At 40.1% G+C, this 26701-nt stretch overlaps 1 protein-coding gene across 2 annotated transcripts in view; it reads left to right on the forward strand.

Moving 5' to 3' along the window:
* Positions 1–227: 227 nt before the first annotated feature.
* The window catches only part of LOC137284536 (glutamate receptor ionotropic, NMDA 2B-like), a 104350-nt gene continuing 77876 nt past the window's right edge, over positions 228–26701 (forward strand). Inside the window, exon 1 of one of the 2 annotated variants that reach the window (XM_067816379.1) lies at positions 228–296. The gene's annotated coding sequence lies outside the window, so the exon portion shown is untranslated. Of the gene's footprint in view, positions 297–20826; positions 21028–26701 lie in introns of those variants that run through there. The other variant, XM_067816378.1, reaches the window with a different exon arrangement.

Raw genomic sequence — 26701 nt, forward strand, 5'->3', positions numbered from 1 at the left:
CACAAAAAACACACACACATATCGCTTTGTTGATCAATATCCATGTGTAATTTGAAGTAATTCAGAAATAAGCATGTCCTGTCCAAACTGTCGCCGTCCATGACATGGTATTTTATACTTTACAGTGGGAGAGAATGCAAAAGGGCTACATGCTGACTCGACAATCGGCTTAGTAATGAGCCTTGCGGGTTAGCTGCAAGACTGGCACTGGAGTAGTGAAGGCAGTAGTCACTCTCTGCCGAAGGGTGTGCAAGTCTCCACGTGTATATTCTCTGCATAGCAGTGGAACACACACAGTAAGTACCACTCTTATTTTCTACTCTTTGAACTCATCCTGCCTGCTCTATGTGAAACGATGCTACATTATTTGGGCACACATCTGTATGATAGAGCTATGTTCAAATGTATCTTAAGTATGTTCTGCAAAATATTTTAATTCGAATAGTCATGCATTTAAGTACACAGTATTTGATCTATACAGTGTGAGATATATGTGTGTTTGTTTGTGTGTGTGTGTGTGTGTGTGTGTGACCTATTCCCATGTACACTGCATATGATCGATATGTACTATGTATATACGACTTTTATGCGCTATGTATGAGTCATACAATGAGATACTATATGTAATCTATGACTAGTGCGCTATATATGCTTCACATAAGTTTACGGTTCATGTGATGTATATTGTAATTTTTGTATACTGGAGCTAGACATCAATAATTGTGCACTGTTTGTAATCCATACAGTTTTACGCTGTGTGATAGGTACTATAAGCATTGAGAGTTGTTTGACTTTCTGTGCAACATATGGAGTGCATTTTGAACTGAATATTAGGGCAATGGGCCTGCCTCGTAGATATGATGTTATTGTATTCAAATATATGTTGGTGCCGGTTATGTATAAGGCAAATACTTGCTAATATAATACATCATACAAGAAGCAGGGCACACGCTGTGTGGAAATGAGACACTGAACACAAATATCCCTGTTATCATACATGAGCATCTTGCTGTGTCGGATGCAGAGCATGCAGAACGTGTGGTTGTTTTTTCCTAGTATGCAATGGTATGTTTGGTTAGTTTAGCAGAGGTTATCTCGAAGGAAACCTTCTTCATGTTCCTAGGGTTAAGGAAAGGGTTTAAAGGTAGGTTGGTACTTAATGCCAGCGTTGTTGGGGTTGGTTTTGTGTATACATTGCACAAGTACAAGGTTAAATCTGTCTTCATTATCAGACACAGGCTGTGGAGTGATGTTTCACAGCTCTTCATGTGATATTTAAAACGATGAAGAACATTGACCACATGAAATAATCAGTTCAAACTGTAAATTGTATGATAGTTGGATGGATGAGATTTCATCACGATTGTGCCTTCATAGTAAAAATAACACCCAAGGCATATTTAATACACGGACTCGCCCACCAGGAAAGGATCCAGTCAAAGCTGTAATCTGATTATTATTACCCCAATAACCAAGCTGCTTCTGAAGCCCTGGAAGGTTAAATGTCACATGACCTGTCCCACATGGTACCCATTTTGTCTGCTTGGTGAACAGAAGCTTTAATTATAAGTGATTGCAGATCACAAGGTGTGCAAAGTTGCACCAGGTTGCATTCCAGTGTATAGGACATATACCTGATGCCGTGGTGCACATGGATATTTTTGTGCACGCATGTGTACCTTTAAAACAGAAATCAATATTCATGCATTCAGACGTCCGATCCGAAGCAACATAGCATGATTATGTATACATCCACATATAAGTGTATACGGGAAACGTTTCGTGGTCAACAAGCCGGGTAACTATATTTTCATACGACGTCTGTTTGAAAATTGCAGCCTTGTTTCAATGATTTTAACATGACCTGTCGAAGACAAATCACTTAAGAGACCCTGAGGCATTTACAATTGGTTTCCTGAGGTTGTAAAGTGATTAACACATCTCGCCATTGAGCAGCAAGTCAAAGAGACTCATAAAAAGTCAGCGAGGAGCAAATAGGGGCTCAGTAATGCTATTATTATCATTCGCTGTGTGCAGTCTTAACAGGAATATTGTTCTGACATATACGACATGCCGTTATTCTGCCATCACTGTTTAGTAGACAGCTGGTGCTATTGCAACAGGAGAAATAGTTTGGAAAGATATTGATATCTTTCGTTACCATTCTTACACTTATCGACCCCTTTAAATTGCTAATAATTTCACATCGCTTGCCATGTCTAATTTAAGCCTTCTCATACCTAAGAAACCCACACGTTGGAGAGAAAATGTTTTAACGGTTCCATTGACCCACAGAAATGAACTTATTGGATATGCATTGTATCTCTAATGTCCCTTTTTATGGTTAGTGGATGAGGTGAGGAAATATAATATGAAAGGTGTCCACGGGGTGTCTTAAAAAGTACTTTACTAAATGGTTGTTGATTGTAATGGCACAAAGTTCACGACATTCTAGTTCAGTGTAAATTGCAATACTTTACACTTCGTGTCAGCTCCTCGCAGCGAAGTTCCTGTGGTAGAGAATATATACCTCCAAAACATATCTCATTTCTCTTTACCGGTATCCGGTTAAGACAGATAATGGATGTTATTTATGCGTTCGAATAACCAAAAGGTGGAAATGGCCTGTCACTCATTCCATTGTCATGCTCTTGTCATCTGCTTCGCTAGGACGCCTATTTTTTCTAGTAAGTGTAAATTGTTGACTTGGTACAATGGCCGTAAAATATATTAGCAAGTGCGGTGAATTATATCATTATGTCGTTGCCGACACGAACACGGGCGGTATTTTGATGAAAGAACACTTTAACCAGGGGGGCTACCGGTCACAGGTATATGTTGGGACAAAGGTGGCACAGTGATCTATGGTCCTCCACTTTATGATCGTGGGTTCGAATCCCGGTTAGTCAGCGCCAATCGCTAGCTCGTGGGCTTTCACCACCAGTTCCGTTTTCCTATGTTTTTTTAAGCTGACACCATGTGATAGAGACTGATCAAATCGGCGTTGAACCCAAATAACTCACTTTGTACTTGCATGAGGCGAATTTAAAGAATTGCGATGTACGCCTTTGTGGTGGATTAAATGTGTCAGATGACAGCATGGAGAGTCATCCAATACTCCTGAAGGACAACGTAGACAGAGAGGGACGGCAGGGTACTCTAGTGGTTAGAGCATTCACTCATCACGCTGAAGACCCGGGTTCGATTCTCTATATGGGTAGAACATTTCTGGTGTGATATTTCTGGAATATAGCTAAAAGCGGCGTAAGACAATACTCCTCCACCCACTCACGTATTGTGATAATACCTCAATACCTCATCAGGATTATGAGTGCTTTTAACTTATGAGTGTTAAAACTGCAACGGTTTTGCCTAGAATGATTTAAGCCTACCACCTGACCTAAAATGAAAATAGCTTTCTCTTCCATCCGAACTGCATAACAGAAATCAGTGTTTTATTAATACTTAATACCAGCATCATATCGTAATAATATTCTATTCAACATGCACAAGGGATACCAGAATTCGAAACAGAATCTCACCCTTTCCTCTTTCTTCGCCTCGGGTGAGTTTTGTCTGAATATACACACCTCTTCTCGTATTTCCCCGTGGGTTGCGATTGTTTATTGTATCTCACGTGGCAGAGTAATCATGAACACATGTTACATCGCTGGGTCACGCATGAATGTACGTTTCACCACCACGTGCTTTTCAGATGGCCATACACTCTGCTCATGTACGTTCGTGGCATAACCAGAGACCATATACCGGTATTTGGCATTGTTATCCCTTACCTGACGCCCATTAACGTGTTATGGCAAATTTCACATTATCAACACAATTCTGGAGCGGTACGTGAATTTCGGAGAAAATGGTCTTGCCTGGCGATAGCGGGCGATTAAATTCCCTGTGCATCATTTACTGGGATGCTTCATAGCTTTGTTATCACTTCAACACATGATCTGTTTACAGTGTTTGTGTGTAACCTGGTGAAAACTGCAACATGGCATGACCACGATATGCTTTTATTGTCTTAAATGACTCAATTCCGATACACGTTTCAACATCAAAGGTTACGCAGCAGCTTGAGTCCTTATCGAAGTAAATATTTATAACCTGGCGTCAGAGCTGGGGTGGGGGTATTGATGGGGGTGGGTTTGGAGGTTTGATGGGGGTCTGTGCAATAACGTTCTGATGCAAGATGCAAGTCGGCAGTCTGGAGATAAGAACATGCAACAATTTCATTACGGTTGTTTCATTGGGGAAACATGTGTTACCTATCGATACAACTTTCTGCCAACTTGTTCCTGTAATGGCGAAATAAATAATAATTTATTCAGTGTATAGATCCCAAGGGCTTATTGAGGTTTGAGATAGGCACCTGCTACTCTTAAGCCTACGGTGAGTGTCTCATATGGGATTATATTTTCAATGACACATACGATAGTTCCCGTGAATATGCATATAGTGATATGTGAACATGGATAAACAGAGGAGTGAAGCTTCTATTTTGACATTTGATATACGTCAATGTCAAGCATAAGACAGAACGATTTATCAATGGCAGTTCTTTAATAACTTAAGCGGTTCGGCCGATGTTAACTGTATCGAACAAGCTTGACTGAACTACATAATGCAAGACCAAACTGCGTAAACAAACACGAAGGGGCAGGGGAAACTATACATAAAACAAAACGTTAAGCACCCCTTATTGAAGTAGTGACATCACTTCAATCCTAAAATGTCTTGTTAAGAACATATTTGCTTGACCCTCCGGTAGGAGTTTTGAGGCAATTGAAAGATGCATCAAGAGTGGCGTCAGGTGCCAATGCAGGGAATACGACAATACACGGGGGGTATGAGAAGGAGGGTTGAGTCAGTTATTCGTGCACAAGACAGTAAATAATGAACGTCTACTATCACTTATCGTCCATTGAACATTCATTCAGAGACATGCCTCAACGTACAATCAAGGTTCTTGTGACATTTCGGGGCTTTCGGGGCCATACTTCATCGTGTATCATTAATTTTGTATATGGAAAGACGTTTTTATGTAAAAGGTCTGTTTTCACATTCTCACTGAATTCTAGTTATAAAATCGTTTTGTCATTGCCAGAGATTATTCATGCATCTCTGTACTCTTACACCTAGCGTTACCTTTGGGATCATTCACTGACATCATCAAAAATATTAACGGTCGTTAAAATCCCCGGGGATGCTTAAAGTTAACTTTTTGTTTTATGTGCACGTGGTTTAAGAGGATGTCTTACGCTTTGTAGAGTTGCAACCTTGGGTACGTCGGATACCTTTACCCCCTTTAGGTGTATTCACTTTAGGTGTTCCCTTCACAGTGGTTCTTCGTGTATTGGGTAGCAGAGTCGTCTGGGGCGCTGACATGGGTTGCATGACTAACACCTAGGTCTCGATTCACTGTTCTCCGTATTTTGGTTTCTTTGGGGGTCGGGTAGGCCAGTCGTGTTGGGTGCAGACTTTAGCTGTGCGGAGTTGCGTCCCCTTCGTACGTCAGAGGTCTGTTATCTTGGGTTCAAATCTCTGTTCAGTGTTCAGTGAGTGCCCGGGTAGCCTAGTTGTAAATGGCGCGTAAAACTAAACGCAGTCACTATGACCACGAGTTCGAATCTCTGTTCCGTAGATCATGGTTCTTGACGTGTTACATCCAAACCCGTACTTGGGGGGTTTCACAGACCCGGTAAATGTCAGAGAACATGACATAGTTTGTACATTGGAATACTGTTAAAAACCGTCGCTAAACCCCACTCATTCACTTACTCACTCAAAAATAGGTAATCACTTCATCCATGATATAAAAGGTGAAGGTGTATTTATACCTTTTAAAAGCGACTAAACTTAGAATTTCTAGTATATGATATACAGACACATCTATACTTCTTCACCCTGCTGATGATTTCTGATTTTAGGAGGCGAGAAGACGCCAAACTCTTTCGTACCTGCCTCTACTGACCCACTTTGAAAAGTATTTCAACACGGACATAAATTTTGGTTCCAGCAATAAAAAAGTGTTTTCCAACTTTTCTGCATTTTTCGAGACTTGAGTCGGTTGCCCTGTAGCAGCTGTAACTCAAAACGTCTTAAGCATCTTGAAGAATGTCACATTCACTGGCATCGTAAACAGTCACGCGACGTTTTATTTTCAGCAACTTTTGTAATATACGAGACTAGAGCTGACATCTCCAGTTCTGGTACATGTAGTTTGGAAAGTTTCCCATTCTCATAAAGTTTGGTGATTGGAGTATATTATTTTGAACACTACATATCAAAATGAAAGATCGTATATCTTCTAAGGGTGCTTGGTTGTATGGATAGGTGTGGTTCCTAACATTAACTTTAGCAGAAACTGTGTCACTGACCATGGTGAGAACGCCAAGTGGCCCGAAGTACTTTTCATTCGCAGACAGAAAAGATAGCAGACAAATTACAGTTTGTCGTCTTTTCTTTCTGTAGTACGCTATAGGTACAAGACAAACCATTTGATAATTAGGGGCCTTGGGGTAGCCAAATTGTTCACTCGTCAAGCGGGGCCTCGGGTTTTTGATCCCCAAAATGGGTACAATGTGTGAATCCCGTTTCCGCTTGAAATATTGGTAAATCCGGCGTAAAACCTCACAAACTAACGCGTTTGTTAGTTTGTCCTACTTCCATTTCTCGTGTTTCATGTTTCACAATTCATATGTATGTAAGTCACGGAGTTTCCCTCGAATTCCCTTCACACGTGTCTGTCTCTGTGCTTGATCAGTTAAAAATATTTACATTGATGAGGATTCACATAAGCAGAGGAGGACGGTTTGGGTAGCCTAGAGGTTAAAGCGTTTGCTCGTCACGCCAAAGGTCCGGGATCGATTCCCCACATGAGTGCTGTGTGTGAATCCCTTTTCTGGTGAACACGGCCCCATTGTGATATCACTGAAACGTTTCCAAAATCGGCTTAAAATCACACTCACATACTCACTCACTCACTCATATACACATGCACCTATCAGTCGCTGTACACTTGATGACACCGCGTGTCGGGTGGACAGTAGGTGATGTACTACTCGTTCGTTTTCATCTACTTAGTCTCAGCCAGTTTTTATCAACGAACATATTTTGAGGCCATGATATTTTAGGGCGTCGATTCAGTAAGTTACATAGGTAGATGTATCATCTGGTCTGTGCATTTACCCCAAAACGCGAAATCCTAACACCAGGTGTCCGCGAAGAAAAGGAGCAGGCCATGCATCATCAACAATCATGAAGACGGTCACTTGATCCTTCATAGTATAATCAATTAAATTCTCGAAGTGAGCCAGTTATCCGACTTCTGGTACATTTAAGCTAATCAGTCTGTTGTGTAGGTAAATAACATTAGTCAGTGCCAGGAATCGCTATGGCACAACCGAGGAAACCGTCTTCCTATGGTTCGCAGACTTGAAATATCAAAACAACCTTGACGCTGATGAAAAACGCAAGTGTTTCAGTCGTTAGCACCTGTGTTACTTCTTCAGATGACAAGTTGGTTTGTTTTTCTTCGTGTTATTGCTCAGCTATTTAAAACACTGACGCAAGGAAAAGATGAGGAACAAAAGAAACCTTAGACGCTGGATACAGAGCCATTTGGGTCTAACTCTCCATCTTAAGAAAGGTATTCCGGAGCTCCGAGACAGACGCTAAGCATTTCCTACTTGTGTCGAGATATCACTCATCTGTAACACACCTGCAGCAAACAGCACACCAAACTGGAGAATTTCTTTCTCTTGCTTTATCTCATGTTGGGTACGAAGTCAAAGCAAATTATCTGAGATGTTCTATCTTGGAACAAGTTAGTGAAGATGATTGCATGATAGTAGATAAGTACTTGATATGCGTCTTGGAATAGATATTACCATTCGCTTTAGCATTGACATTGATGGGAATAGCAGCATTGTTTACTGTATCGGGATATCCGTGTCAGACTTGTAAATATATACGAATTTAAAGAAGACAGGAACATCCCGAGGATACAGACGTATTCATATTATCTCAAATAATGTTTGGGTTCGATTCTCCATGTGGGTGTAATGCGTGAAGCCCGTTTCTGGTGAACCCCACTGTGATATTTCTGAAATATTTCTAAAGGCGACATAAAACTAAACTTCCTCATTCATCTGTAGCTCTGTGCACTGTTGCATCCCTTATGTATTTATATATAATGGGTTCGAATCCCTGCTCCGTAGAATATGGTTTCAGGTGTATCAGCTCCATACCCTTGCCAGTGGATTTCAAGGAACTGGTAAACGTAGAGAACCGCATCACTTCCCACTTACATGTGGCTGACACTGTTCATTGGAATGCTGTTACAACATCGTCGCTAAACACTCAATCAATCAATCAATCAATCAATCAATCAATCAATCAATCAATCAATCAATCAATCAATCAATCAATCAATCAATCAATCAATCAATCAATCAAAAGAACATCGGTCATTCACTTCATCGAGGATATACAAACGCGTATGTGCATTTATACCTTTAACCGCAAACTGAACATACGATTTTTACTTTCTGAAATGCGATCACTTTCATACTTGTTCTCCCTTCAAATGGTTTCGGAGTGTATGGAAGCAAAAAAAAAAACATTTTTAAAATACGTCAGCCTCTTGCTTTCCTGCCTTTATTGACCCACTTTGAAAGTATTTGAACACTGACATAAGCTGCGTGAAACCAGCGATAAAAAATTGTTTTCCAACTTTTCTGTCTTTTTCGAGACTTGAGTCGGTTGCCCTGTAGCAGCTGTAACTCAAAACGTCTTAAGTATATTGAAGAATGTCACGTTCACTGACATCGTAAACAGTCATGCGACGTTTTATTTTCATGCGCATTTGTAATGTACTACCGGGGCTGGCAGCTGGAACGTTCCCCATTCTCATAGAGTTTGGTGGATGGAGTATATTATTTTGAATACTATATATCAAAATGAAAGATCTTATACTTTCTAAGAGTGCTTGATTGTATGCAGTTTCCAATGCAGCGATATAACACTAACTTTGTTATTGTTTATGATAAAAAATACACACGTGATTATAATTACTTTACATTAATGAACAGAAACAAAATAGCAGACAAGCTACAAAATGTCATCGTTTCATTTTGTACAAAGTTATTATTTCAAAACAAATCATTTGATAATTTGGAGCTGTGGGGTAACCAAATGGACAAAGTGTTCACGCGTCACGTCGGGGACCCGGGTTCGATTCCAAACATGGCTACAATGTGAGAAACCAATTTCTTGTGTTCATCGTCATGTTGTTGCTGGGATATTCCCCAAAAATCGGCATAGAATCAAACTCACACATTTGGTAATTATGTCCTCAGGGCCCCCTTGCACAAAGCAATCTTAGAGCTAGGACTATCTTAGGCCCGTGCTGGAGAATGGGAATTACAATCATTGTAGAGCAAACATCGCTTTGTGCAAGTGGGTGTTGGAAAATACAAGGTTCCTCTTTCCATTTCCAGTGTATCCTATTTGACAATTCATATGTATGTAAGTCACGGAGGTTCGCTTTCATAATGCATCAAAGTCTGTCTATTCCTGAATTTATATTCAGACACTTGACCTTTAATGTCGCTTTCAATTCTCCAATTCCCTTAGCTCGATATTTTCAATTTCATTTTCTAAAGTCAAATATTTTCCACGGTAAACCAGAACCCCCAACCATTTTCCTGAATAATGGACATGTTTATTACGTGGGGAGCATAGATGTCTTACTTGCAAAACACTGATATATGCTCTTCCTGCTATGGCTGTCGAAGTTAACGAATTGTAGGCTTGATACATTTCCAAAACTTACAACGTGGTGTCTGAATCATGTTGGAACATGTCCAAATCAACATCTTGTCTCGAACATGATTTAATAATGGACAACATAAAAATACGTTCGAATTTAAGCAACGTCACTGGAATCTGACAAGACTCGAGTTATGCAAAATGAAAACGTCCAAAAAAGTTAATTGTTCCCTTCTCTGTGCTTACAAAGTTTAAAATGTCTACATTGACGGGGATGCTTATAAGTGGAGAAGGGCTTGGACAGCATAGTGGTCAAACACGACAAAGGTCCGGGTTCGATTCCCCTCAATTCTCGAGTTCACCCCTGTGATATTGATGCAACCATAATAAGTCACTCACTCACTCAATCAATCAGTCATAAACGAAGGTTTACAAAGCATCTATACATGCACCTGTGAGTCTCTGTAAACTTGATGACAGTTTCCTGTTGGCTAATTTTGACGTGAGTGCAGGTCAAAATCACTATTCGTTTTGATTAAGAATCATGTACCACCCATGCAAAGTCTCATCTAGACGCCGACTATATCCGTGGGCATATTTTGAAACCATGATTATATTTTAGGGTGGAAGTTCACTTGGTTACATAGACAGCTGTGTCCTTTACCCTGTGTATTTACGTTCATTTACCCGCAAACGCGAAATCATAACACCAGGTGTTCGCGAAGAAAAGGAGCAGGCCATGCATCATCAACAATCATGAGTGAAGGCGACCAGTTGATCCTTCATAGTATAATCAATTAAATTCTCGAAGTGAAACATGTATCCGACTTCTGGTACATTTAAGCTGATCAGTCTGCAGTGTAGGTAAATAACATTAGTCAGTGCCAGGAATCGCTATGGCACAACCGAGGAAAACGTTTCTCTACATCTGAAGATGCTATGGCTTAAAACAACCTTGGCGCTGGTGAAAAACGCAAGTGTTTCAGTCGTTAGCACCTGTGTTACTTCTCCAGATGACAAGTTGGTTTTATTCTTCATGTTATTGCTGCTATTTAAAAAACTGACGTAAGGAAAAAAAACTACGGAACTAAAGGAACCCTAGACGCTGGATACAGAGCCATTTGGGTCTAACTCTCCATCTCAGGAAAGGTATTCCGGAGCTCCGAGACAGACGCCAAGCATTTCCTACTTGTGTCGAGATATCACACGACTCACTGTAACACACCTGCAACGAACAGCACACGAAACTTAAGAATTTCTTTCTCTTGCTTTATCTCATGTTGGGTAAGAAGTCAAATTATCTGAGATGCTCTGTCTTGGAAAATAGAATAAGTTAGCAACGAGGATTGCATGATGGCAGACAGGCACTTGACATGCATCTTTGAATGTATGTACTTTACCTTTCGCTTTAGATGGGAAAAACAGTGTTGTTAACTATGTCGGGAAGTTCGTTCCAGACTTGCAAACAATGACGTATTTATGAGACTAAACATTTTGAAGATTGTGTCATATTTTAATATTTGCACACAGAATGTAATCCGTGTGCGTGAATGTATGAATAGCCTCATGTGTGAACGAAATATTACACACAAGCATCGACATTTCAACTCCACGGACGAGAGAGTCAAAGAGTTGATCTTACTTCAGGTTCGTAACGCATTCCAGCAAAAACTCCCCGCTGTGGGGTAATGCCATAAGTGATACAGGCATAAGATATCTGCAGTTTGGTACCTAAAAACGTACTCTGGACGATCTCGGATTCGAACCTACACCGGGGGGGGGGGGGGGGGGGTGTGTGTGTAGAGGTGTGAGCAATTATGCATGTATAACGCTGTACTCTTGGCGAACGCCCGGGGCCATCACATTCTCCATTCCTAAATTGTTCACAGTCATATTCCCTTTACACCAAAAGGCAATTACTTTTTTTAATATAACCAACAATAGGTGTTAGTACTGGCGTTTCACATGTACATGAGCGCACCCAAAAGAGACGTTAAGCAAACACTGTACTGTGCATTGTGGCGCATTTAGCTGTGCATGTTATATTGTACTAAAGCAGCAATCATTGTATGCAACGGTGCATATATATGCACACCGTCACGAATGCATGTGTACGCTAAACAATGTGTGCATATCATTGTGCTTTTGCTTTGTTTTCCAAAAAAAAGATACATGCAATATAAGTTGTATACGTTAACATTGATACTGATAGTTATACGTTACATTTGACGGTCGTTGTTAGAATTGACCTTCAACAAACAATGCTTGTAATACCAGGATACTAACGGGTGGTCGGGCTTGCTGAATTGGTTGACACATTTCACCCTATCCCAAATGCGTAGATCAATGCTCATGATGTTGATCAGTGGATTATCTGGTCCTGGTTCGATTGTTTACATACCGCCTCCATACAGCTGGAATATTGCTGAGTGTGGCGTTAAACAACAAACAAAACAAGCATATATCTAGAGTATCTTGACATTAAATGTTCAATAGAGCAGATCGATGGAAAATCACAGCAGTCTCGTCTGATAATTAACATCTTGTTGTATGTAACTATATTATCGCAGCATGCACACATTAGTTTCCATATACACAGCTAGACTCTATGGGGTCCCATGTTAACGTAAAGGTTAAGTAATTCAATAGTGCCTTGAGTTGTTAAATATGACAAAACCAATTGTTGGTACTATTGCAAGTCTAACTTGGATCTATTCCAAGTTATTATATGTACTAGGTTTGGGGCGTCAATTTACACTTGTCAGAGGGTACACAAAATATGTGACCTAGACATCTAGTTGTCTGGCTGCAGTGTTTATGGAAGGCGCTGAGTCTCTGGGTGTGGAATATTGCTGGCTTTGTGTGCTGGTGATTGGATGCCCTTCTTTGAGAGTTACACATCAGTGCAGCTTGGTGAATGTGCACGCATGTACGCGTCTCTGTGTGTGCATGTGTGCATGCTGCTGTGTGTTTCAGGACAGAGTGCTACCATAACACAGTTAAACATTAAACACAATTGTAGACACATTAATTTGACTACAAGACGGCCATCATTCTACATTTTATCGCCTAATGCCGGCCGCCAGGTAGCATCTAAACAATTACCTTCATTTAACGTTTCTTGGTATGACGCGCCCCGGGAAATAAATACCCAACCTCCAGTTCTCTAGTGTTTCATCCAGTATACCAACGCGGCTCACAGTTCATGTACCTATTTACAGTCAAAACAACGGTGAGGCTGAAATAGCATGAATATTCAGTAGCCTTCTTAAACTCTCTCGGTTGAAAATATTTACATCAAACTACCCGTTTTGTAAAGAATGAGGAAAAACTACCTAAACCAAGCATGAAAGAGCCGAGACATCAAACGTATTAGTTATCCAGATGACGGACGAGTTTATTGCATGTTCATCGCAGAGTCTGGTTTACATTACGATGTAGGTAGTATTTGCCAACGTATCCTGTTCGTTGACAGAAACACTTCAAGGGCTATCACAGAGTCAATATAACTGCTCCACGCTCCATGGCAATGTTTTCCCACCTGTTGAGGTGTTGAACACAGGTGTTGGGAAGCCCTTCTCTGTACAAACAGGCTGTCTAAACATCTTGTTGAGACTAGAGCGTTTATAACTGCGATCCCTGGGAGCTGTTACAACACAACTCTGTCTCATGAAGTGATAGCTGTGAATCAATACTATTAATCAATTTTAGAGCACTCCATGGGGGTTAGAAGTGTATACGGTAACAAAGCGTTGAATGAATAGCGATATCTTTTCCGGTTCCATTCCCCGATTACTCTGAAGGTGTGGTTTTCAAATATTTCTTCCGAGTAGAGAGTAAATGAAAAGATTGTATGTCCAACAGAACACAGTTGTTCCATTTCAGATATCAACACTGCGATTCGTGGTGTTGTAAGTTCAAATTTGTATCGATTTATCCCGACTATCCGACAGAGCATAATGTTGTGATAACTAAATTGATAATATTAAATCTTTTTGACATGTTGATATCATCCCAGCCCTTCATTCCTTGATAGTATCCAGTGTTAAAGGCTTCACAGAACATTAGGAGAACACGTTCTTGTGTATCTTAATGTGACGAAGTTGATTATCGGGTTATTATACGGCCCCTATTATCCGATATCTCACGCACGCATTGAAGAGAAGCGGCAATCGGTCTCACTCACTGAAAACACTCCGCGCAGTATTACCAAGGCTTGAAGTGCTGATTGCTCAGTCCAGAGTCCAGTCAAGGAGAAATGACATCTCCTCTGGATTTCACTATGTAAATCACACTCATTCAGGCAATGCTTCTCCTATTTCCTGCAATGCTAAACATCTTTTCACTGACGTCTTCTAGCGTTGCCAAGAGAACAGTATTCAGATATGGACTCACCGAAAGGACACTGTAGTTGATTGTTGAATACCACACCAAATAACCTTCCAGACCAAATACCTCGTTGACATACTTATGTTAGTGCAATGGTCGTCACACAACTGAGACAAAAGTGTCTTATTGGACATTAACTTAAATGAAATTAACTAACATCCTGTTAATCCTGACTGGCCTACGCCACTTCTGACAGCGCGGAAGAATGTATTGGTGATAGTCCCATAATCTTTAATTCTCTCACCTTTAAAGTTAATAGGTCCATGTCGATGAACTAGATTTCATTGGGGCATGTCTTAAGTTTCTCGTGCAAAAGCGAAGAAGAAGAAGAAGAAGAATTCATGTATTTTAGTTGAACAAATGTGTTCCTCGTCCCAAAAAGCGCAGGCCTGTAAAGCCCAGAGGATATACATTAGGATATATACATACACGGGGTCGGATAATAGTTTTACCTGAATCGGATAGTTGAATGACTTTAATACGCCTTCCGTCAGCGTTTAGATTTGGATTGTGAGGCATCAGCAAGGTTAATTCTATCAGTTTATTTTGCATAAGGCCGACGAACAGTATGCTTATCACACTTAATTATTTTTACGTATGAGTGAAAGACCGCGACAAATTTCATCAGGCGATTACACATTTCTTTTTTACAGCTCTTGTCAGATCTGTTTGTCATGATGCTTCTGCGATCTTTTCTAGCGTGCGACTGGTCATTTATTTCAAGAATCTCACTGGTTTTTCACAATCAACAGAAACATCTGCCCGGAATGCTATTACAAAGGCGACTCTATAATCATGGTAATATTTACATCACTGCAAGAATATTGATTGGAATTTGCATTTTATCGGTTCTTTCAGAAATAATACTCTTCCTCATTGTCGCACAATGATTGTTAGTGACCTGTCGGTCAGCTACTGTTTCCCAATGTGGTTCCTGGTAGTAATAAGGGGTTCTCGAGATGCCATCACCCACTGATGCGGGAATCGGAATGCAGTACAGCGAAGACTTGACAGCAACCGCCATCCAAGTATCGAATTTTTTCGCAGCCAAAGAAAATGCCATATTCCTTGGTGTCCCTTCCCTCAGCTGATCGTTAACGACTTTTCATTTAGCTCTCTTTCGTGCTACACTTGTCTGAACTCTCACAATAGAACAAAAAAAGTTCCTCAGATGCTGCCGAAAGACCCGTCTTGAAACGATCATATTCGCTGTTTGAGTGTAATAGGGCGCTTTGTAATTATTCATTGTTACAACCTTTTGACTCTGTAGTTTAATTGAACACATCATCTCCGTGCTATATGTATGTGAACATTTGTACTTTTTCTCATTTTAAATGCAATTTTGACTCGATCCAGATAACCGATTTTATGTTGAGTTGTAAATGACACATTTGTTTGAAGATAATACCTAGTTCGCGTTAACGGTGTCGGTAATAACAGAAGAAAACACTTTTATTGTCTGAAGTAGCACGACTCGATTAACACATTGAGATTTGATACTTTGAGATCAACATGAAATGACGGCTACGGCATGTAGAATACGTGCAGTATCACTGAATGAATTACTGCTTTTACATGGGTAATGTTTCATTTGACACACATAGCTCTCGTCTAGTAGTTTGATAAGACAAATAACATTACCCGTGAGTTATTTTAAAAAAATCCAACAAAACGCGGTCAGACGTCCGCCACCAATAACTTACTACATACAATATGATTTCATCTCTGCGTGATTTGGTAGTCAGCTGAAGTTCCTAACAGTACGAAGAAGTGCACAAACCAATCATTGTAACGTTTTTCATTTTTCAAGAACCGTGTAAAAATTAAATTGTTTTGCGTTGTCGGTGTTACGTTGTAAATTTTCGGGGTTTTTGTTTTCAGAAAAAAAGCGTTTAGGTTTCAAAGCAAAACAAAGCACAAAAATTCAAAACCTCAAAAAATACATTCTTCCTTTCAGAAAATATTCCGTCGTGAGAGTTGCATCTTTATGGAGCGAAAAACCCAACCCATTTAAAAGGATTTCTCTTGTAGCCGTTCTGTATTCATCATAACGAACCATCAACCTCAAGTCGAAGATTATGACAAGGCTGTAAATGAAGGAATTTACCACAGTCTCCTAAATTTGATCCGTCATATCATAGGAAGACGCCCTGTGGACTCCGCCGACGTGGAGAAGTCAGTCTGACCTAGTCCTGTACACGGCTTTTTGCTGGCATTTTTAGCAACCCACATTAAGACGTCATACATGATCTAGGTCATATGTTTACCTCTTTGGCAAAAAATATCAATATTTTAGAAATCAACGATTCTATTACTTGCAGCTTATGCAAATAGAAAATTAGGAGCATGGATATAAATGCCCCCTTGTCGTTTGAAAGATGTATTGGTGATAAGGATTTGTGGCTTTAGAACATCCCTAATTTTCCAGCTGAGTTGCAGTTGTTTGATACAGTTACGGGAACAAAGGGTACTCGTGATTGAGGCACCATAGTTATGTGTCCATATTAATTGTTCAACAAGACGGATCTATGTCCCAACGACCACTTGTTTCGTCGACGCTGCCCATGCAAATTGGTTGTAATTATGCATACACGAATAACAGGAATGTGCCCTTGGGATTTGTGTTCAAACGAAATGCTCTGGGGTTGTTCGGGATTGTTTTGATATTGTTAGTTTCGTTCAGGACGACGTGCTAATCACGTTGGAGTCTTCGCCTTGAGGAAGCACAGCAAAGCTGCCCCTTTTCTCCTGGTTCTCGATGCCAAACTATAAAGACCTGGTCATGATGGTTTGATCTTTAAGGAATAAACACCCGTGAATTCTTTATTTATTCCAGCAATGTATTTCTTGTAGCAGTGATTACACCGAGGAAGGTTTACAAGATGACAACGGGCTTTCAGGCGTGCGAAAGTGAGGAAAGATTTAGTGTTCTCATTTACTCAGTTTGGTTCAGACTCATAAATTGACTCATGAACAGGACATTTTCAGTGCTGTTGAGAAGAAGTGCCATTAACGATATCTGCAATTCTTCCTCATCTAATCGCTGAAGAGTGTAGAAGGAATTTTGTTAGCGGCGAATTTTATGGTTGGTGCGCATCGCCACAGCTTGAAGTTTAATCACACAAAGGTAGTGTGCCCAATGGTAAACATCTCAATGTGTTTCCTTTTCTGGAAAAAACACAGCGTTGTACTTAAAGGATATTTCTTAAAAGTAAATGTCGGAAAGAAACCATCCAGTAATTCACTGGATTACATTGTTAACTTTGCAAACATGATAACTTCCAATCTAAATAGGAAATTATTAGCGAGTCCTGAAAAAGCTGGCTCGATAAAGCAATATCTTTATTTGGTTTTTAGAACTCCAAACGTAATGAATGGCAGTTGGAAATATTACACTATGACGTTGTATTAACAGCTGTGCATTGTTTTGTTAGAGTGGGTGTTTTTGTTTTACGCCCCATTTAGCAACTGTCCTGCAATATCACGGCGGGGGACACCAGAAATATCTTCACACATTGTACCCGTTTGGTGAATCGAACCCGGTCTAAGGCGTGACGAGAGAACGCTTTTACTGCTTGGCTTCCCCACCGTACCTCATATTGTATGACTGTTCGAACTCATCTGTTATAAAGCCAAGAATACGACAACTTCCAATGCCATTTCTTTAAGAAATAAATATGACATAAATAATGTAGACATGTGCGGTATTACAGCCTAATACATCGAATCGTTCGTTTCTCACATCATATCTGACTTCGGTCCCAACGTGAGTACAACGTGTGAAGCTTCTATCTGGTGTCTCCCAATGAAGTATTGCTTGAATATTACGAAAACGACGCAAACATGCTCAAAGGTACATGACGCCATACACAGGTACATAGAATGCATATGTATGTAGAGGAGTGACTATTTTCAACACCCATGTAGCAAAAGAACTTATCAGCATGCGCAGTTATCACATAAACGTCATTTATAATCTGCTGTATCTCCTACCAAGGAGTACAGATTACATTTTCCTCTTCTATAGGGAATACTGTGGACACTTAATCATTCTTCCACACACTGGGCTTAACTATAGGGCTGGGTAATTTGTCGTCTGTAATGACATTCCGTAGATATATCTAACAAAGGTCCATAATGGTGCTTCATGGTCGTGTTACTACATATGTGATGAATATGCCATGGGAAAATAGACATTCCAAGGGACATCTCAGCAAATCTCGTTAAGTTGAATAGAACCCTTCCTCCTCCTCCTCCTCCTCCTCTTCCTCTTCCTGCTCCCCCCTCTCTCTCTCTGCCTCCCCGTCCTTTCTCTCTCTCTCTGCCTCCCCGTCCTTTCTCTCTCTCTCTGCCTCCCCGTCCTCTCTCTCTCTCTCACTCTCTCTCTCTTTCTCTGTGTGTGTGTGTGTGTGTGTGTAAATGTCCACCGTAGTTACCTACCCTCCCCCCCCCACACACACACACACACCTTCCCCTCACTCTCCCCTTAAATTACCGCCCAGTTGGTAAGCTAAGTATATACCGTACGGGCAATTAAAAATTATTTTTGAAACTATATAATTTGCCTACAATTCATGCTGGAGGTAACTGGTCCAATCTGAAATGGTAAGGCGGTGCTATTTGAATATTCCTAAGGTATAGGTGAACACTGGCAAGCCAACTGCACGTATTGCAGTACCGTCTACCGTTATATTTACATATGTGCATGTACAGTTATGTCAGAGTGCACATTTTATGGCTCACCAGATTCATCAAGTGTAAAGCACATGCCGAGAGTTACGACTCACCATCAATGCCATCTGTTTCGGAATTACATATTATTAGATATAACAGGGGAGGTTGAGTATCATATTGGTTTAATCGTATGTTCTGTATTACCCATATGGTTATGTATTATTCCTATTTCCAGTATCAACAGATGTACCAATGATGCAATAGTGCTAGCATATTGCTGAAAGAGATGCAATATTGTAGCAATCTCACTTTAAGAATTATGGTACAAATTTACGCATACAATACATACGTGTGAAAAGTAAAGGATGTTAATAGTTGTAACAGCTGGTAGTAGAGTGAAGTTATCAACCCTTTGCATCTTCAGTGATCACATAAACGTCATTTGCTATCTTCTGCATCTCCTACTGAGCCAATATTGTATAGCACGAATGTTTATTCCTTCTTGACCAGGAACTGGATACACATGCCACATGCAAGGTTTAACACTGAATGGAATATTTGCTTTCTGTAATGACGTTTAATAAATACCGGATGGGACTCAACCAAAACATGTACTAGTATTTGTACTTACTAACAAAGTGAAATCAAAAATATGACATATGTTGCATTTGACCACTTTCTAAATGGTATCGTGTAATCATACCTGTAACATAGAGTCAATGTGCTGTTTCCAATGTGCTCTTCTGTTGTTACAAATGTATAAAACATTCAACTCAAAATTACTCTGTTTATATTGATATTTACATATGGGTCTGGTAATACGTGGTTAAATAGCAAAACAATTTATTCAGAGACTTTGAAATGCATTTAGGCATTTATGTGATTCACATGCCAGCTAAACTGTTTGTTACGGGGAACACGACGTTCGGGGTATATTCTCACTCAGTAAGGTGAATGAAAAAATGTGAAACCGATACCTACATGGAAGTAAATGTTATAGCAACAGCAGTGTTATAATAACGGGGAGGGAACATAAAAAAGGAAGCCATTAGCTAACGTAAGCCAGGAATTAAACCAGGCGTAGATAGTCCTGTTAGGTGATCAGGCACAGATAGGTAATGGATCATAGCACTGATTGTTTTAGTGAAGACATGGAAGCGAGCACAAGTAATTAGATTAAGTCTCACACGCTAAGCAGGTATATGTTCCCCGGTAACGGTTGACTGCTTCTTTGGATCTACTTATATATGTTTACGGTCCCTCTTAGCTTTCTTTGACGCCAGTTTTATTTAACAGACAGGAAATTAGTGGTGCCAATTGCAATTATCTACTGTTCAGTATATTCAGGCATTTAAATCTTATTATTAGAGGGTAAAACGGGCGTGCCATGCAGCAAACAAGATTATGTATATACATTGTTCTTGGGTTTCATTAAGAATTAAATATGCAGTTCAGGTCTCTCATTGTCTGTTTGGTTTTGAAGCTTGACCTGCCAAGTATTCAAATTGTGACTCACAACGTATGTTTCATTATATGATTTTGCAGTATATAAATACCGCTGTCGTTACATCTGCAATTACACAGAATCGATTCTATTTATTTATCCATCAATCCATCCATCACCCCATCCATCAACCCATCTATCCATCAGACATGCATGCTTCTGATGACATCTCCAAGGTGTGCAATAGCGTATATTCATACCCCACAATAAGCAAGATGATTTAAGAATGATGAACAAATGTGCCATACTATTATGCAACGAAGTGGTAACGACGGAATGTATCCGCATAAAAAGTATGTATGCGTTGATCACATTACGGTATCGGTGGGAGAGTCATCCCTTTCACGCCCTCTCCGCCTTAACCGATGCAGCTAACGGAACGCCAGCGGTGTCGTGAATAAGCGATAGCGTGCTCGTGTACAACGACGGCAAGTCTGTTACACGTAACAGTAGCGAGATATTCAACAGGTATCAGGAGTTATTCCCCTGGATCAATATCTAGATGACTGGCGGTGCGGCCGCCTCCATAAGCAGCATCGGTATAGTGGATAGGACACAGTCGGTTAGGTGGCAGCGCCGGGATATGAGTGGTGCTGGAGTTTCTCCAGAGTCATCTTGGAACTCACAGGAAAACTCGTGGTCTCAATTCATCAACAGTGACATCTCTTCACCTGCCTGTAAGTTCCCTTCTATTAGTATTCCTGATAGGGTCTTATATTCTCAGCCGTGTGTGAATGGGAACCGTTTCTCGTGTAACGTGGTGCAGCTGACAATTGATTTTTGAGTTGTACTTCATTCATTACTTAAGTGTAATGTAATTGCAGTTAGCATATGTCAGCTCTCTAAATTTCAGATTGTTCCGTTCCAATTTCACTTGGCTAAAATGCACTGAATGTGTATGCAGGAAAGCTTTCAATATATTTACACGTATGAGAATTGTGTATTTACAAATTGAGCTTCTCTTTGTTCCGCAATCTGAAACTGGCAGGTTCTTAGGCCGGCTTTGACGCAAATCTCAAAGACACCATTCCCGAAAGCTCAGTCGTTTCATTACTTTGGTGGAAGGTTATTAACTTGTTATTTGGGCATTCAGCATGCATGTTTAAATTGTGTTGAAATGACAGTTAATTGATTTACAGAGTGATGGTTTCCAATTGTCAATTAGAGTGCGTGTTGTGTCTGGGCATCGTTTCCATATATTTAATGAACAAAACGTGTCTTAATCTCACATGTCATTGCGTTCGTGATTTGTCATTAGCCCGTTTTTCCTTATAGTTGCTACAAACTGCAAATGTGATGTTTACGTTTATGTGTTCGCAGTAATATCATTCTGGCAGCCGGTACAGAATTATGGCTCAAGTATTCTAACATTATTAGGCATCAGTTCATGAAAGCAATTGTAAACATAGGTGTTGTTTCATCATTTCCGAAAACATTCAACGAATGGGATAACAACGTGTATATGGGCTGCTTAAGAGTACGGTTTCGCTTTTATATCGTTCCTGCAGCCGCTACAGAATTATGGCCAAGTATTCTAACATTAGCATGCATCAATGCATGAAATGAATAGTAAACGTAGACGTTTTCCGTTATCATCGACCACATACAGCAAAGTCATGGTATATAATGTTAAACAGACGCACGTCAAGCACCTTCATGCGTACCTGACTTCAGCTAAAAATATCTTTACATGGTGAATTGTTATCAACCTAAGTAAACACTTATGACTGTTCCTATATTAACGCAATTAACGTAAACCTCTGGAATATAACATAAATATCTATCACATTCTTAATATTCCGTGAGTAGAATATTAAAATTATGCATCTGAGGTTTAGCTACAGTGGCGTTGAATACCATGTAAAACCTTTTAAATATACTGGTATATATATTTAAGAATGTGTGTGGTATGTTTGGATTCTGTGCTTGTTCTCTGCGATCATTCATGACTGCGTTCATATCTTATTCAGAATTATAACTCGTTGCTGTATCAGTGCCATGGCACCGTCGACATATAGCTTGAATATTAGCGTTATGCAGAACCAATATCACGGCAATGCCGCCGCATTAGTATCTACCCTAATTAGCATTGGTTTATAACGTGCAGCAGTCATAATGTTTTCCATGTTTTTCGTAGTTTTAATCTGCTACTGCTTATAGGTATGGAACCAAGCCACTTTCTGGCAGTGGGTGTTCTGTAAGTTGTTGGTCATGGTTTTAGGGCACCATCATAGTCACACATCTCCAGAATCCCCCAAAGCAGAAGGAGAAATGGTAGAGAGGCTCTAAGTGCGTTATCTACATGTGGAACACATACATGAATGGCTTCTTACTTCACACAGTGTGCTGTTTCAGAAGAGCGACTGGCAGGTTATCGATGTCAATCCCATTTCTCAGCGTGATCAGATTTCTCACTGCTTAGCGTTTTCCCTCGTTCACATCCGTCGCTTTGGAACATTGGGGATTCAATGTCACTCATACACCCCCAGACGCAAGGAACCACTGCAAAAGAGTGGCGCTGGGGTAGACCTGTGACTGAAGCGTTCGCTCATCACGCCAATAACCGGGTTCGATTCCCCTCATGGGGCCAATGTATGAAGTCCATTTCTTTAACGTTACTGGGATAATGGCAAAAGCACACTCACTCACTCTGGAAAAGGTCTATCAATGTTTTCACACAAATCTTGGACTAATTACTTTCTTACATATTGTGTTTACAAGAAACAAAGTTCATAGAAGACAGTGTCTTTTATTAATGACGAAAATGACTACAGTACTTAAAGACTAAGTTGATTAAGTCATCTGTGAAGTTACAAATATATTTAATGATCATGAGTTTACACAGTTTACGTGTGAAGGGTACTAATTCAAAATTGTTTTATGCAAGGTCTCGAGGCTCAAACCAGCACGGATGATATTTACCTTGAAACTGTTGCCTTTATTAAAGAAGATATTGCATATTTAACGTTCTAAAAGTTAAAAAGGGAGCTTTGCGGAAACGTGAATTAATTTCATAAGGTATTAGATTCTGTTTCTGTGAGTTTTTACACTCTGAAACGGTCTCCAATGGTGTATGCAGGACATATAGAATACTAGTACTTGTGTACATCAGGTCAATAAATTCTTTCTAGAGTGGTGTGACACTACTTTGGAGGTTTCCACACATGGAACATAGATTAATGTTTCGGAAAAAAGAAATATTCAGATGTTTCTAACGTGCGTGCGTGCATGAACAGATGGTATCATTCGTTCTGGCTGATAACATGGATATAAATGTATGGTTTTGCTGCTCATGATTATTTTTAAAAAGTAATAAAAATACGCATGGAATACATTTGAATAGTAAATTTTATAAATGTATTCTTTACTATGACTCATCAGTTACAGGTGGTTCTGCTCCTTTGATAAATGTGTCAATACCAAATATATCTAGTTTATCAATGTTCACGAACCCATTCACACAAGTGAGAGAGTGAGTATGGTATTATATTATTCCAGCATTATCACGGCGGGGAACACCAGATATCGGCTTCATACTTTGTAACCATGCGGGGAATGGAAGACGCGTCTTCGGCGTGACGAGCGAACGCTTTATCGACAAGACTACCCCAAAACATGTACTGTATACATACTCATAGAAAAAAACAAGGGAACACATAAACATAAGAGTTTAATTCCTTCCTTTATTTATTTCCAGAATTAAGAATAAAGGAACACTTGTATACGTTCGTGCGTTCCCTTATTTGATTCCATGAGTATATAATGTTCATAAGTAGCAGCGCCTGTGCCAGTGAAACAATGGACCTAATTCAGTCATCCATTAGTTTGTCTGGCTTTGTTGCCTGAAGTTACCCTCCCAAATCCAGTCTTTGAAGACGTGAGTTACCAAACGGGTCAGCTTCAGGATTATTCATTGAAGGGGACATGTAGATACCAGCTTATTTCATTAACGCTGAGCCCACGGATGATTGGTCACCTGCGATGTTTCAAACAAAGTATTAAGTGACAGCATGCCCTCACGGTGTCGCCTTGTCGTCACTGGCGTTGTGTACGTTTCCTATACACCCTCCCCGACTTTCAGCAAATGCTAACGATTCGAGTTTTTTTGTGCTAGAGACAGCCGTTGTTCTCCAGTACATCAATGATTCAACAGACATAACCTGCGTCACTGAGTTGGCCGCCTCTGCCGAAAACATGAGTTTACATGGGTTTTTTTGTGTTATGAAAAAGGAATTGTTTTGCCGTGGTTTTTATTTTTCAGTATGAATTCGCGCATGCCGCAGGGATATAGATGGCAACCGATTTGCCCCTCATGCCCCTACTGGAGGAGAGATGGGGCTTACAGTGTAAAGCGTTCGGTCGTCGCGCCGAAGACCCGGGGTTCGACTGTTCACCTTGGTAGAATGTGTGAAGCCCAATAGGCTGTTATCCCCCGCATTTCATAATGTTTTGTAATGTATCCCCTAGCTGGAGTCAGCACTGTCTGAGTTATCTACGGTTCCTAACCCCTCCAGCGATAGGACACATGTTTGAAACACGAGACAAAAAATCCGGCATCCACAGATAGCGTCAGGCATGTAACCGCTGTGGTTTGAGTCAGTGTGTTTGAAGCACGATTGTATAACTTGTGTGATTATAGGAATTGTGTTTGAAGCATGATACAGAATCTCCTTTACCACGGGGAGTGGTATTGCTGGAATATTGTTGAAAGCGACAAAAATCTAAACTCACTCACTCATTCCTGGAAACCGGGACCGATTTCCTTATAATTTCCCCAAAGTGTAAACTGTCTCCCGGTTACATCAAATCGAGAGGAGGTCAATATTTATTTGCGTTTGACATAACTGAAATGATTCAAAACTGGATTTAAGTTCACTCGTAAAAGACATCCACCGGGATCGAATGGAACGATTTGGTTGACACCCTATATCATATCCATGTTGTTGATCACTTGGGTGTCTGGACCTGACCCGATTATTTGACCGAACGCCTCCGTGTAGCGCGAATATTGTGTGCGGGGTTAAAACTCACTCACTCACTCACTCACTCACTCACTCACTCACTCACTCACTCACTCACTCACTCACTCACTCACTCACTCACTCACTCACTCACTCACTCACTCACTCACTCACTCACTCACTCACTGTTGCTTTTACTTCTATGAACTACATACCACATTTGTAAGAACCCAGGAATTGGTAACTTCGCCAAATCTATTTTCGAGTTTGCGAAAGAAGCAAAACTGGCACGCGCCAATTCTGTACAGGAATTATTTGCAATACTAAAGCAAGTTTCTCCTCCCAGTCAACACAATGAGCATTGTTATACTACGTGACTGTTTTATAAAACATCTCACTGTGAGGAATACAAAGCTCACACAGACTATATTAACCCACTAGCGCTAGACATTATGGCTGTGCTGAACTCTCCTTCTACAAAGCAGGCATGCCAATCTGTATCGTGCTATATTTGCATTCCAGTCACCCTCAGTTCCACAATTAAAGAGGAGTTGTTACTACCAATCCGGTCGTTACAATCGGCTTAGGTTAAACTTCCAGCCATTGTAACTCTCATTAATTCATCATAAAACATCTAAGTATCAACTACCGTTAATAGTCAAGAGGAAATCCCCCCGAACCTTTGACTGGCTTAATGTGTGTCTGTTTCATGTAGACATATTATATCCAATTAGGTGGCCAATTACATTCTTATGGTTTGAAAACTGACCAAAATGGTAAGTGTAAACTTTAATATGCTGAAGGAATTCAATATATTTCATAATGTTTTGTAATGTATCCCCTAGCTGGAATTAGCTCTGTTTAGGTTATCTACGGTTCCTAACCCCTCCAGCGATAGGACACATGTATGAAACACGAGACAAAAATCCGGCATCCACAGATAGCGTCAGGCATGTAACTGCTGTGGTTTAAGATAGTGTGTTTGAAGCACGATTGTATAATTTGTGTGATTATAGGAATTGTGTTCGAAGCATGATACAGCATCTCCTTTACCACGAGGAGTTTGTTAAACACAATACAAACTTTCTATGTATATGGAATATTTTTTCACATCTTGGTGTTTGTATGCATTGTTGAGCGCAACCACAACATTGGAAATATGTCTGAAACTCCATGGACAATCAGATATCAAGTATATTGAAAGATTTATGCGTTATCACAGTGCATGATCTAAGGGTTTATAGGGCGCATGTTTAAAGCTCGAAGGGTTTATAAGAAACATGTTTAAAGCTCGAAGGGTTTATAAGAAACATGTTTAAACTCGGTGCATGATTTAAGGCAAGAGCGTTTACAGCTCGGTGCATTATTTTAATATTTATGGGTAAAATAT

This window comes from Haliotis asinina, chromosome 5 (genome assembly GCF_037392515.1).
Source record: "Haliotis asinina isolate JCU_RB_2024 chromosome 5, JCU_Hal_asi_v2, whole genome shotgun sequence".
NCBI classification, from domain to species: domain Eukaryota; kingdom Metazoa; phylum Mollusca; class Gastropoda; order Lepetellida; family Haliotidae; genus Haliotis; species Haliotis asinina.